This window comes from Pteronotus mesoamericanus, unplaced genomic scaffold (assembly GCF_021234165.1).
Source record: "Pteronotus mesoamericanus isolate MK-2021 breed Mesoamerican mustached bat unplaced genomic scaffold, CSHL_Meso_final contig_101, whole genome shotgun sequence".
Classification (NCBI taxonomy): Eukaryota; Metazoa; Chordata; class Mammalia; order Chiroptera; family Mormoopidae; genus Pteronotus; species Pteronotus mesoamericanus.
The window spans coordinates 779222-791785 of record NW_026555001.1 but is presented as its reverse complement, the minus strand read 5'-3'; the positions used below and the strand labels follow the sequence as shown (position 1 = coordinate 791785).

General features: G+C 46.4%; 1 pseudogene; it reads right to left on the bottom strand.

Annotated features, from left to right (window-relative positions):
* Window positions 1-9311: 9311 nt before the first annotated feature.
* LOC129064654 (60S ribosomal protein L23a-like) lies at window positions 9312-9780 on the bottom strand (annotated as a pseudogene).
* Window positions 9781-12564: the final 2784 nt, after the last annotated feature.

The window sequence follows — 12564 nt, the reverse complement described above, 5'->3', positions numbered from 1 at the left end:
AGAACTGCGGTGTCCTCTGTCTGCCTGCGCCCCCCTCAGGCCTTCCTCCCTGCCCCAGCCCACACGCCTTACTTAGAAGGTACTCTGCATCTTTTAAGGGACCCCATCTCTCTAGGTCTTTGTCACTTGGCCCTCTGATTTGTATCTCTGGCTCCCACTTCCCCTGTGTCTTTGCCTGTCCCCATCTCTGCGTTCGCTCCCACTCTGTGTCTCTCTGACCCTTTTGGCTTGTCTCTCTGTCCCATTCTGTCTCTCTCTGAGCGTTTCCAACTCTCCTTTCCCTCCATGGCCTTCCTCTCTGCACTCATCACTGTGGGCTTTGTACCCCGCTTTGCAGCCACCTCACGGAGAAAATAAAAGAAGGAAAGAAAAGGAACCATTTGGTTTTCATCCGGGTAATGAAACCCTGGTGCCCTGGCAGTGTGGCTGCAGGGCCTGCCCGCCCCGCTGCTGCCGCCTCCCGGCTTGGCGGCTGCCAGGTCCCGCCTCCTCCCAGAGGCACGCCAAGCATGGGCCAGAGCCGGACCCCACAGGGGCCAGGGCATGTTTCCAAACAGAATTAGGTGTTTACTGTGGACTGAATGTGGTCCCCTAAAATTCATATATGAACACCCCAACTCCCAGTGCGACAGTATTTGGAGGTGGGGCCTTTGGGAGGTAATTAGGTTTAGATGATGTAAAGAGGGTGAGGCCCTGTGATGGGATTAGTGTCCTTATAGGAAGAGAAAGAGACCTGAGCTCTGTTTTCCTGGCCTGTGAGGACACAGCAAGAAGGCAGGCGTCTGCAAGTGAGGAAGAGAGCCTGACCTGCACCAAGGCTGACCTCACCCTGTGCTCTACGCTTCTGTAGCCTCTGGTCACTGTCACGGGGGCTCGCACAGGAATGTGAAAAAGGGCTGGGCCTGCCTAAGGGCTGGCCCCCCACCCAGGAGCCTGGGAACCTCACCGCCTTTACTTCAATTGGCCCAGAAGTCCCAGGGCTGGTCCCTGGCAGGCACAGGACACTGATCCACTGTGCTTCTTGGGTAGAAGAGGAGGAAAAACTGGCACTAGGGGCAATTCAGGGCTACCTCCCCCCATTCTCCCAGTCACAGCCTTGCATCCTAGGAGCATCTGTGAGCCTGCATGTGACCCCTGGGAACCACTTCTTTGCTGGTAGCCGGCCCCCTCCTCCTCTCCATTCTTGCTTCAGACGGTACAGTTACGCAGTGCATACAAAACTCACGGGTGAAATTATAAGGCATCTTTTCTGTTCACTTTTTGATAACTCAACCTGGAAAACCCAGTTTTAATTAAGGTACTTAGATTATCCAGACCCATGAAATAGCCCATGAATGTCATTAAAAATTACAGCTCCTCTCTCCCCCACCCCCAGCTACCTGCCAGGGTGGGGTGGTGAGACCAACTTTCTGCACCAGCTTTGCCTGCCTCTGGCCGCTGCCCCCACATTCTTCCAGCCGCACCCATCATGCCAAGCTCCTGCTCAAAACATTTCCTTGCCTTCCTGGAAAATTCTATTCCCACGTCATTCCCCACAGACCGTGGGGCATCTTGTTCCCCGTGCTTTGCCATGCCGTCAAAGCGCTCCGATACTCTAACACCGTGCAGTTTTGCTCAAATGGCAAAGCATTTTTCAGAAGGGTCAGAGAAGCCCTGCCCATGGACACCACTGCGGCTGCCTCTAGAGGCCAAGTTGACAGTGTGCTGGACTTGGGAGCCAGCGTCCCCAGCCCAGGTTCTCCTGACACTGCCACTGTCTGGCTCCCCACTCTGAACCTGAACTCCCACAACTGTGAAGTGGGGGTGACCTAGGTGACCCCGAGGTCCCTCCTCACCCCGGCTCTCTGAGTCTTGAGAAGCTCTCCACATTGAGCACAGCTGGGCCTTAAGTGCTGCTCACCTCCGGGCTCTGCTTCCTGGGGCCTCCGCCAAGCCCTGGGCTTCCTGCCTGGTGAGACCCGGGCACAAGGGGCCTTCACAGAGCCTTTGCGTGGTTTTCCTGGGGAGCAGGGGCAGGGAGGCTCGCGGAGCTAACACAAGGCGTCGTCTGTGTTCAAGCTGAGGGAGGCGTGGGCAGAGTGGCCCATGGGACGCTACCTTGCCTCTGGGTTTTTCCATGGCCTTTTTCAGAGCCTTTCAATTGATCATCAAATAACCCTGAGCAGGAGAGACCGATGAGGACAATTAGCTCCATTTCACATTTGGGGAAGCAGAGAAGCTGAGGTGCCGTGAGGTAGTGATACCGGAGGACACAGTATGTCAGAGCAGTCAGGAGTATCTGCTACTGTGCCATTTAACCTGAGACTCAATTTTCTCACTTAAAAAAGTAAACTCTTAACTGCCCTGGTAGTCTGCCCATGTTCCATGGGACAGCTCAGGAGAGAGGCTCAGGGACACCTCTGGCTGTGAAATGGGACCCAGGACCCAAGTTAATGCAAAGGCATAACCCTAAGAGATCCAAAATGGACCAGGTGGTATTCCAGAACTTTCTGTAATTCATCTCCTATCATCTTTACAGCAGCACTGTCAGTCAAGGATCTCTTGGCTCATTTTGCAGAGGGAGAAAGGAAGGCTGAGAGTCTACACACAGCCGGAAGTCAAACTTGGTTCCAAGTTGTGCTCTTCCACCCCCTTGTACTGCCCCCTCGGATGCGGGCTTGGCTCAAGATGCAAGTTCTGATTCTGCACATCCCCTCCCTCCATCCAGACAGTTGCAGGAGAGTGTTGGTCCAGCTAGGACCCCAGGTTCTGATACAGCCAAGAAAACCAGGGAAGGAAATCACTGAGTTTGAGTAACTTATTTGAAATCCCCTGCCTCTGACCAAAGGGCATTTTTACAAGAAATCTTTCAGAGATTAAAGAATTATGTACTTTTTAAAAACCTAGGGAAACTAGAAGAGAAACATTCATCGAATCTCTGGAGGGAGAATGTCTCTTATTACACTTGGAAATCATCAATGAAATCGCAGATTAGCAGGCTTGACTACAGAAAAATGTAAATTTTCTGCATTAAAAAAATGACTGAAAAGGGCAAGTGGGGAGAAATATTGACAGCAAGTAAGGGAGATAAAAGATTATCTGTTTTTATTTATTTATACTCTGCCTCTTTCCTAAAAAGTTTTGAGGAAGGAATAGTACATAAAAGCTCAAACAAACTGATAGTTTAAAAACAAAAAGCCTTATGTATAAATAGGCAGGGGCATTCTACATAAGAAAGAAGGGACTGATATAAAACAAATTATAACCGATAAATGGATTTTCAGAAAAATGTCCAACCCAGCTAATCACCAAAGAAATGCAAAGTTAAATAGAAAAAAAAAAATGCAGTTCTCCTGTAGGTATGGTAGCAATTACACCTTACAATTCTTATGATAATATGGCAAGAAGATACCAAGAACTAGAAAAATATTGGTTCTCTTCAAAAGAGTAATCTTATTACTGGGGATTTATGCCAAAGATTCTAAAATGTGTAAAGAGTTAGGTGCACAAGGATGCTCATTGCAGCATTAGAAAGCAAACAAAAAACACAAAGAAATAGTTGAAAACTGAAAATGGCTTAAATGTCCTAAAGCAAAGAAATGGTAAACTCAAGTTTGCCTTATCCACTCAATAAAATACATTGCAGCCATAAAGTTCACAAAGACCTATGGCAAATACAAATGCAAAAAAGCAAAGACAAAATGTTAAGTTTAAAAAGCAGGATATGTAATTAGTATTATATAATTTATACAGTATGAATACAGCCATGTAAAAACAATACATGCATACAAATATGAGGAAGGTAGGTCTGCCCCCAACCTGCGCAGGACCTGGGGCAGGTATACAAATAGAGATCACGTACCAAATGCCTAAATATTAAATAACTTAAAATTACTGTTTATTAAATATTTATTGAATTGGTTTAATAATCATCATTTAGATTAACAGAAATTAAATATAATGAATTAAATTCTTAAAATGATTTATTACATATTAAATTATTAAATAATTCAAACAAAAAAAATTGTCAAATAAAATGTCAAATGCCCCCTACCTTGTGATAAGTTAAGATGTGTATTGTAATCCCTAGAGTGACCACTAAGAAAATAACTCAACAAATACAGTCTAAAAATGAACTGAGAAATTAAAATCATATGCTAGAAGAATATCTATTTAACATAGAAGAAAGCAGTAAAGGAGAACCAGAGGGGAAACAAAGCAGTCATGAGCTATATCAAAAACAAATAACAAAATGGTAGTCCAATCACATCAAATTACTATTACGACTGAACATTTGTGTCCTCCCCAAAGTTCATGTGTTGAAGCCCTAACGCCCAATATGATAGTATTTGGAGATGTGGCCTTCGGGGGATAAGAGGTTAGATGAGGTAATGAGGGTGGGGCTGCCACTGTGGGATTCGTGCCCTTATAAGAAGAGGGAGACCAAATCGCTCTCTCTGCTGTGTAAGGAGGCAGGGAGAAGGCAGCCATCTACAAGCCAGGAAGAGTTCTTAGAGGACCAAATCTGCCAGCATCTGGATCTTGAACTCCCCAGCTGCCAGAACTGTGAGAAATAACTGTCTGTTTAAGCCACCTCGTCTACAGAATTTTGTTGTATCATCCCAAGCTATCTAAGACAATTACACTGAATCACAGCAGCATTATTTGTGAAAGCTCCAAACTAGATAAATCAAATGACCACCAACTAGTGAATGGATAAGCAGTGGAATACTAGTCAACAATTAAAAAGGAATGAGCTATTGCCCTGGCCGTGTGGCTCAGTTGGTTGGGGCGTTGACCTGTACCCCAAAAATGTTGTAGGTTCAATCCCCAGGCAAGGCACACACTAAGGTTGCACGTTCAATCCCCGGTGGATCCCTGGCTGGAGCACGTGCCAGAGGCAGCCAATCGATGTTTCTCACATCGATGTTTCTCTCATCGATGTTTCTCTCTCTCTCTCTCTCTTTTCCTCTCCCTTCCTCTCTCTAAAATCAATAAAAAACATATCCTCAGTGGAGGATTTAAAAAAAATTAGCTACTGATATACATTGTAATATGAATAAACCTCAACAATATTATGCTAAGGGACAAGAGCCAGATACTAAGGACCACATACTATACAATTCCATTTTGAAGACACGTCCGAAACAGGCACGTCTGCTGGGGCTGGCTGGGGCGGGCGGTGCGACAGGGGTGGGCGGCAGGTGGCCACAGGAGCGCTTTGAGGGGGCGACAGAAATGCTCTAAAACTAGGTTATGATGCTGGTAACGGTGAGGCACTGTAAATTTACCAAAAAATCATTGATTGGCATGTATATTGTAAATGGGTGAAATTTATATAAACAAATTATATCTCAATAAAGCTGTGTTTTAAAAATATGCTAAATTTTAGAATTATACTACAAATACACAGAACGGGATAAAATATTTGGAAACCACATGTCTGATAAGGGACTTGTCTCCAGAATATATAAAGAATTCTTATGACTCAAAAATAAAAAGATAAATAACTCGCGTAAAAATGGACAAAGGATCAAAACAGATATTTCTCCAGAGAAGATATGTAGATGGATGATGAACATGTGAAAAGATGTTTGATATTATTAAACACTAGGAAAATGCAAATTTAAACCACAAAACCACATGATATACCACCTAATACTCACTAGGATGGGTATAATTTAAAAAGTTGGGTAAATAAGTGCTAGCAACAAGGTGGAACCCTCAACCCTCATATATAGCTGGAGGGAACGTAAAATGGTGTAGTCACTCTAGGAAACAGTTTGGCAGTTCCTCAAAGTTAAACATACAGTTCCCGTACGACCCAGCAATTACCACTTCAGCATGTACTCAAGAAAAATGAAACACATGTCCCCACAAAACTTGTACATGAAGATTATAACTAATATTCATAACAGCCCAAACATGGAATCAATCCAAATATCTACCATCTGGTGAATGGATAAATAAAGTGTAGTACACCCATAAAATGGATTATTATCCATCAATAAAAAGGAACGAAGTACTGATACATGTTACAACATGGATGAACTTTGAAAACATTATGCTACGTGCAAGTAGCCAATCACAAAGGACCAAGTATTGATTAGGCAAATATGTAGAGATAGAAACTAGCATAGTGGTTACCTATGGCGGGGGGAAGGGGGCAGCAAAATCGACATAGCATTTCCTGAGGATGACAAAAATGTTCTAAAATCGTAGCGATGATTGCAGAACTCTGTGAACATACCAAAAACTGTTGAATTGTACAACTTAAGTGGGTGAATTGTATGGAATTTGGATTGAGTCTCAATAAAAGTGTAAAAACAACAAAACAGCAGTATATGCTCCTGTCACTGATACCACTTCCGTTTTTCCAGAATCCCCATGTTATCCTTTTCTTGTCTCCACAAGCTCTTTCCAGAGCGAACTTTTTGCAGCCCTCCCATCTCACAGGCACCGGCCTCCCAGCTTTGCCTTCCTCATGCCCATTTCTCTGCCTTTGTCCTTGTCCTAGGGAATGGCATCAGCAACCCCACAAAGTCCTCCTGGATTCCTCTCTTCCCATCCCCCTGCCTCCCACAACAAACTTACCCAAAAATCCAATCCATTTCTCTTCTCAAATGTTTCTTACATGTACTTGTCTTGTGCTGTGCACCACCTGACTTGGCAAGCCAACCTCAGTGTGGCTTGGAGGGCTCCGGCAGCCTCCTCACTGGCCTTCTTGCCTCCCCGTCCCCTTTCCATCCTCCACGCAGCAGCCAGAGAACTTCGGGTAAACTGCAGCCAGCTGGGGACTCCCCGCCGACCAATCCCCTGCAGGCTTTGGTCTCCTGCCCCGACAGTAGGAGCAGCTCTGCCCTAGGGGCCACGGCCGACCCTCCCCAGCTCTGCATTCCAGGAAGGGGGAAGTGGAAGAAGGAGAGGGCCAGCAACTTCTGAGAAGTAACACAGAAGTTGCACAGGTCCCTTCATTCCATTCCACCGGTAAAAACCTCGTCATGCTTAGCTGTGATGAAGGCAGGAAAATAGAGTCCCTAGCTGGGTGGGCTTTTGTTGTTACTAAAAAGTTTCATTACTAAAGACAAAAAGGATAGGATGGTTCACGGGACATCACAGCTTCTTTGTACACTCCTGAGAGCGACCAGGAGCTGCGTCCTGGGTCTGACTCTGTGCTTAGGGGTGCTAGAGGCTTGGCTACATGGGGACTGTATCAGGTATCTGCCATTCTGTAGCTAACCACCTAAAACTTAGTGGCTTAAAACAACAGTTCTCTTCCTGGCTCATGGTTTTGTAGGTCAGCAGTTTGGCAGGGCTCTGTTGGTGGCTCTGCTGCTGAGGTTAGCCAGGCAGCTGTAGTCACCTGGTAGTTTCATCAGGGATGGCTGTCTAAGGCGTCCTCACTCACATGTCCAACACTCGACAGTGGTAAGGCTGGGACTTTGACATCGCACCCGATCACCAGGGAGGTAAAGGGGAGGGGAGCACTGTTGTGGATTAACGGTGGCTCCCCAAAAGATATATTCATGTCCTAATCCTCAGAACCTGTCAAAGTGACCTTATTTTGAAAAAGGGTCCTTGCAGGTGTGACTAAGGATCTTGAGATGAAATCATCCTGGCTCATTCAGGTGGGCCCTCAGCCCAATAATAAGTGCCCCTTTAAGAGTCATGAAGAGGAGAAGACAGACCCAGAGGAGAAGGCCCTGTGAGGGTGGAGGTTGAGACTGGAGTGGCGCAGACAGAAGCCAGGGAACACCTGGAACCCCCAGAAGCTAGAAGATGCAAGGAAGGATTCTCCCCGGAGCCCTTGGAGGGAGTGGGGCCCAGACAACACCTTAACTTCAGACCTCTTGCCTTCAGAACAATGAGAGAATAAATTTATGCTATTTTAAGCCATCAAGTTTGTGGTAATTCATTATAGCAGCCCTAGGAAACTAATATAATCCCATTGCTCCAAATACAGCCTCCTGGCCAGTAGGACCGATCGATACGGCGATTTCCCTGAGAAGGCTGTGCAGCCTCTAGGCCACGTAAGCACAGACCTTATTCCCCTGCCAGTGAGTGGGACTTTCTGCTCTTCCCTGAGACCTGGAAAGTAAGGGGACTTGAATCCCGGTGTCCTACCCTCCAGCGTTAACACACACGACGTTTTCAAGAGGTCTCAAGGATAAAAGGAAGGACCAAGATGGATAAGTAGCTTAGAAGAGGATTATCAGATCATAGGGAATGTTTGGTTTGGCTGCTTGTCTCTGAAGGATGCACAGTCCTGAGCGCGACTTTACAGGCTGAGGGAAGAAGCAAAGGAAGGAGGAGAGGAGGCGTGAAGAGTCACGCCCCTGAGGCTAAGTGCACCGTACTTCTGATCCCGCATATCAGAGAGTCACGGAGGTTAGGGCTGAAAGGGACCTTGGTGTTTCGCCCTTCACTTTATAGATGAAGAAGCAGGGAGGGGAAAGAGAGGAGCGGCTTACCCATAGCAGTCTCCTTCCAACATCCAGACCCCTCCTCTTCCCAGGTGTCCAGGACATCAGTGTGCCATTGGCAAAGGAACGGTTTTTTAAAACTGCCTTTATTCGTGTCCCTATGCACGTAAAATGCCTCTTCTTCTCCTCCTCTATTCCTGTGCCCTCTCCCTGTTTCCCTGGATACAGTGGCTTATGAACCCTTATTCCTGACAAGTGCCGCAGAAGGAATGGGGGTGGCCGCTCAGACGGGCAGACAGAAGAAAATGCCCTCCAAGCGGCGCTGGTCCTCCGGGCTGGCCAGGACCGCAGCACCTTGCCAAACCCTGCACGTTTTTCTGCCTCCAGCAAAGAACCCTGGGGTTTTCCATTCCCTGCATTCCATGCCAGCGTGGTTTTAAGTCAGACTCTGGAAACAGAGTCACTTGCACAAGATTTGGGAGGCCAAGGACAAGAGAAGCCCTTCTTCTCTGAATTGGCAGGGACAGGAGTAAGCATTACCACAGCCTCCAGGTGAGCTCTTTCAAGTTGCCCACTTTGGGGCTGCTAGAGGCTGAGATGATCTGAGCATCTCTCTTTTTTTTTTTTTTTTTAATTTTATTTATTTATTTTCAGAAAGAGGGAAAAGGAGGTAGAAAGAGAGGGAGAGAAACATCAATGCGTGAGAGAAATAATTGATTGCCTCTTGCACACCACTAGCTAGAGGCCTGGCCCACAACCCAGGCATTTGCCGTGATTGGGAATCAACTAGCAACCTTTTAGTTTGCAGGCCTGCACTCAATCTACTGACCCACACCAGCCAGGGCTGAGCATCATTTTTTTTTAACTGTGAAACATTTTTATATTTAGAATTAGCCAGCTGGACTCAGTTTAGACAATCCCAATTTTATTGGCAACATCCAAAGCATCATAGTCTGGAGCCAGTTGAACACAGGCCTTCTTCCCTCCATCAGGCCTAATCAGGGGGTTGACCTTGGCCATGTCGATGTCACAGAGCTTCTTCACAGCCTGTTTGATCTGGTGCTCATTGGCCTTGACATCCACAATGAACACAAGTGTGTTCTTGTCTTCTGTCTTCATGGCTGACTCAGCAGTTAAGGGGAAATTGATGATGGCGTAGTGGTCAAGCTTGTTTCTCCTCAGGCGCTCTTCCCAGGATATTTGGGCTGTCTGCAGAGCTGCAACATCTTTGCCCCATTGGAAGGTTGAAAACATGTGGATCTTCGGGTTTTTTGTAGCTGTGGACCCCTGTCAGCACTGTTTTCTTTGTCGTCAAAGCCTTTGCTTTGGCTTCGGCTTTGGAAAGGGCTGGGACTTCCCTCTTTGCTTTTGGCACCATTTTTGTGAAAATGCTGATGGCAGCACCTTCTCAGTAATTCTGGCACTTCCTGATTTTGTGGGGTTTAATGGTGGCTTTCCTGACCTGCCTTCATCCAGCCATCCCATCAGTTATATAAGCCTCTAAATCCTCTGTGTTAAAATCCTACACATTTGGGATACCTACAGTATTTTCTAACCAAACCCTAATGGACACAGATAAAGAAGCAATATAAAATGATGTGGGGGGAAAACCTTTCTGAAATGTAAAAGCTGCCCCCTAGAAAGAGGAGGTTATTATATAAAGTGACACATTAACCCCTGAACCATTGTTTGTTAGGTTTGTTTTTATTTGGTAGGAGCCATCTTGGCTGTGTGGCCTCGAAACCGTGAGATGAACACTGAAGCCGTCCTCTTGTTGAAGGTGGGCACAGATAACCAAGTTCTTAGTGATCACAAACAATGAATTGAACCAAACACAACGGAAGTTTATAGCAAAAAGAGAGCAGATTTATTAAGCAATAGTACAATCCCCAGAACATGGGAGTGGGCCCTCTCTGAGCAGAGATTGACCTCAGCGGCTGGAGGGAGTCTGTTCTTACAGGGCGGGTATTTCCTGGCTAGTTTTGGCGGCCTTTTATTGTACCTGTACAAGTACTTACGTTACTTTTAAGCTACTGTCCATGCGGTTTCCCATGATTTTCCTTGATTGGCTACTGGGGGAGGGGTCCCACAATGCTAATTTATTATAATGTTATTATAATGAAACAGGGGTCCTGTAGCATCTTCTGCGCAGGTGCAGTCACAATTCACCATGATTCAGCGCTTTTCCAGAAAGCAGGGGCAGCCAGTCTTAGAACAGGGCCTCTGTCCTGTATCGATGTCCTCCGTCTTAGCGCGGCGGTGCCTCCAGAGTGTCCTCCCTGCGGACTATCTCCTGTCTTATTCTGAGACGTGTTCCCAAAAGGAAAGCCCCTGTGCCAAATATTTACTCATCAGGACAGAGACCTCAGAGTCATGGGCAAGAGGGCTGTCGAGGGCAAGAGTCCCCCTTCCCTCTGGGACTGTGGACACACAGGACAAAAACCAGAAGCCACAAGGAAACAAAGGGCAATCTATCTGAGTATGGATATCCTAATTTTATGGGAACAAGGAAGAAAAAAGTTTAAATTACATCATTTTTACAAAAAAGGGGGACAAATGTTAAGTTCAACTAATCTTTTAAGATAAATTTCTGTTGATAGTTTGGGTAAATAATAGTATTTGCTGCTTTTTACTGATTCTTTTCTAGGTACCGCCTGAAGCTTCTTATATATCATCCTATTTAATCCCACCAGTGAGGCCAAGGTTACGATCTCACTCCCTCCGTTTCACAGATCAGAAGCCTAAGGTTCAAGGAGGTCAAAGCTGCCTGCTCCCAAACCACTCTCTTTCTACTATGTCATTCTGCTTCTCTTCCTAGAAAGGAGGAAAGGAGAACAAGGGGGAAAGAGAAAAAGAGCAGGCAGAGGAAATAAAAGAGACTGACAAAGGAAGAAGTGGGGAGAGACATGTGCAAGCAGAAAGGGGAGAGAGGGGAGGGAAACGCCAAGAGTTATGCAAAGCCAGAGGAACTCCGGTCCTACTCAGATGGCGTGCTTTAGAACGGTAGCTCCACTCTCGGCCATACCGGTTAGCCAGGTAGCCCCTGTTCACAGCCCTTCCACTGCTCCTCATTCTGTGTCCGCTTAAGAAACATTCAAACCTGCAGAGAATTTTTGTGAGTTTATTTGAGCAAAACTGAAGACAATTGCTGAGAAGCAAAATCTCAATGGATGGAGAAATGCTCCAGAGAAGGGCAGTTTAATGCCTTATTTTATACAGGACAATCGAAGGAGGAGACGTAAGGAGGTTACATGAAGTCCATTGTTGATAGATTAGGGAGGTGGGAGAAAGCAAAGCAGGGAAACGTCTGGGATTGGATAAAAAGTAAGACACAGAGAACCTACCTCTTTTACATTGGTGGGTATACCGCAGTTAATAACAGACATTTACAGCACGCAGAGATGGTATGCAGAGAACAAGATGACAATAAAGGGCTCCATGGTCTCTGCTCTGGTGGGACATTGTGCCCTGAGGGGTCCGGAAAAAATAGTTATCTTGATATGCCAAAGCTATGTTATCTTAAATGCAATAAGACAACACACAGGCTCAGTTAAGGTGACGACTGACCTTGGTTAGGGAAAGATAGTGGTGTAGGTTGTGACTACGTGCCAAGAACTGCTTAGGAGGTGTTAATTCCAGACCATCCTTTGTGGTTACTTTGGGTCTCTGAGTTTGTAAGGCCTCCCCTGAGCTTGTCAGATTTAGTGTGTGGCCCCTTTCCTTCCACATCAGGCTTTCTGAGACTCCACTGTGAATGGAAAAAAACCACAACAATCCACTGAGTAAAGGCCTCTTTGGGTGGTCCAGTCGGTGCTCGTCGTAACATTACCCCATTGAGTAGATTAAATCAAGCAAAGGGACAGCCCCAGCCCCAGAGCTAATGAGGGCTGGGTATCAGGCTCGCCCTTGCACCAGGTAGCCGGTGAAAATTGTCTCGAACAGTCTTCTGCGTGTCCTTCCAGACCCTTCTCTAAGCACCTGCAATCCCACCCTGATATCTTCTACTCCCAGCTACCCCTGGGCTTGATGACAGACACCCTCAGCCCCCACTGGTTCAGAGAGCCCCCTGTGCTCTGTGTCCCAGGAGCAAGCATCTGGGTAGGTGAGGCAGGGTGGGGCAGGCCCTTCTGGAGCCCTCCAGCCACATCCTGGCATGGCCCCT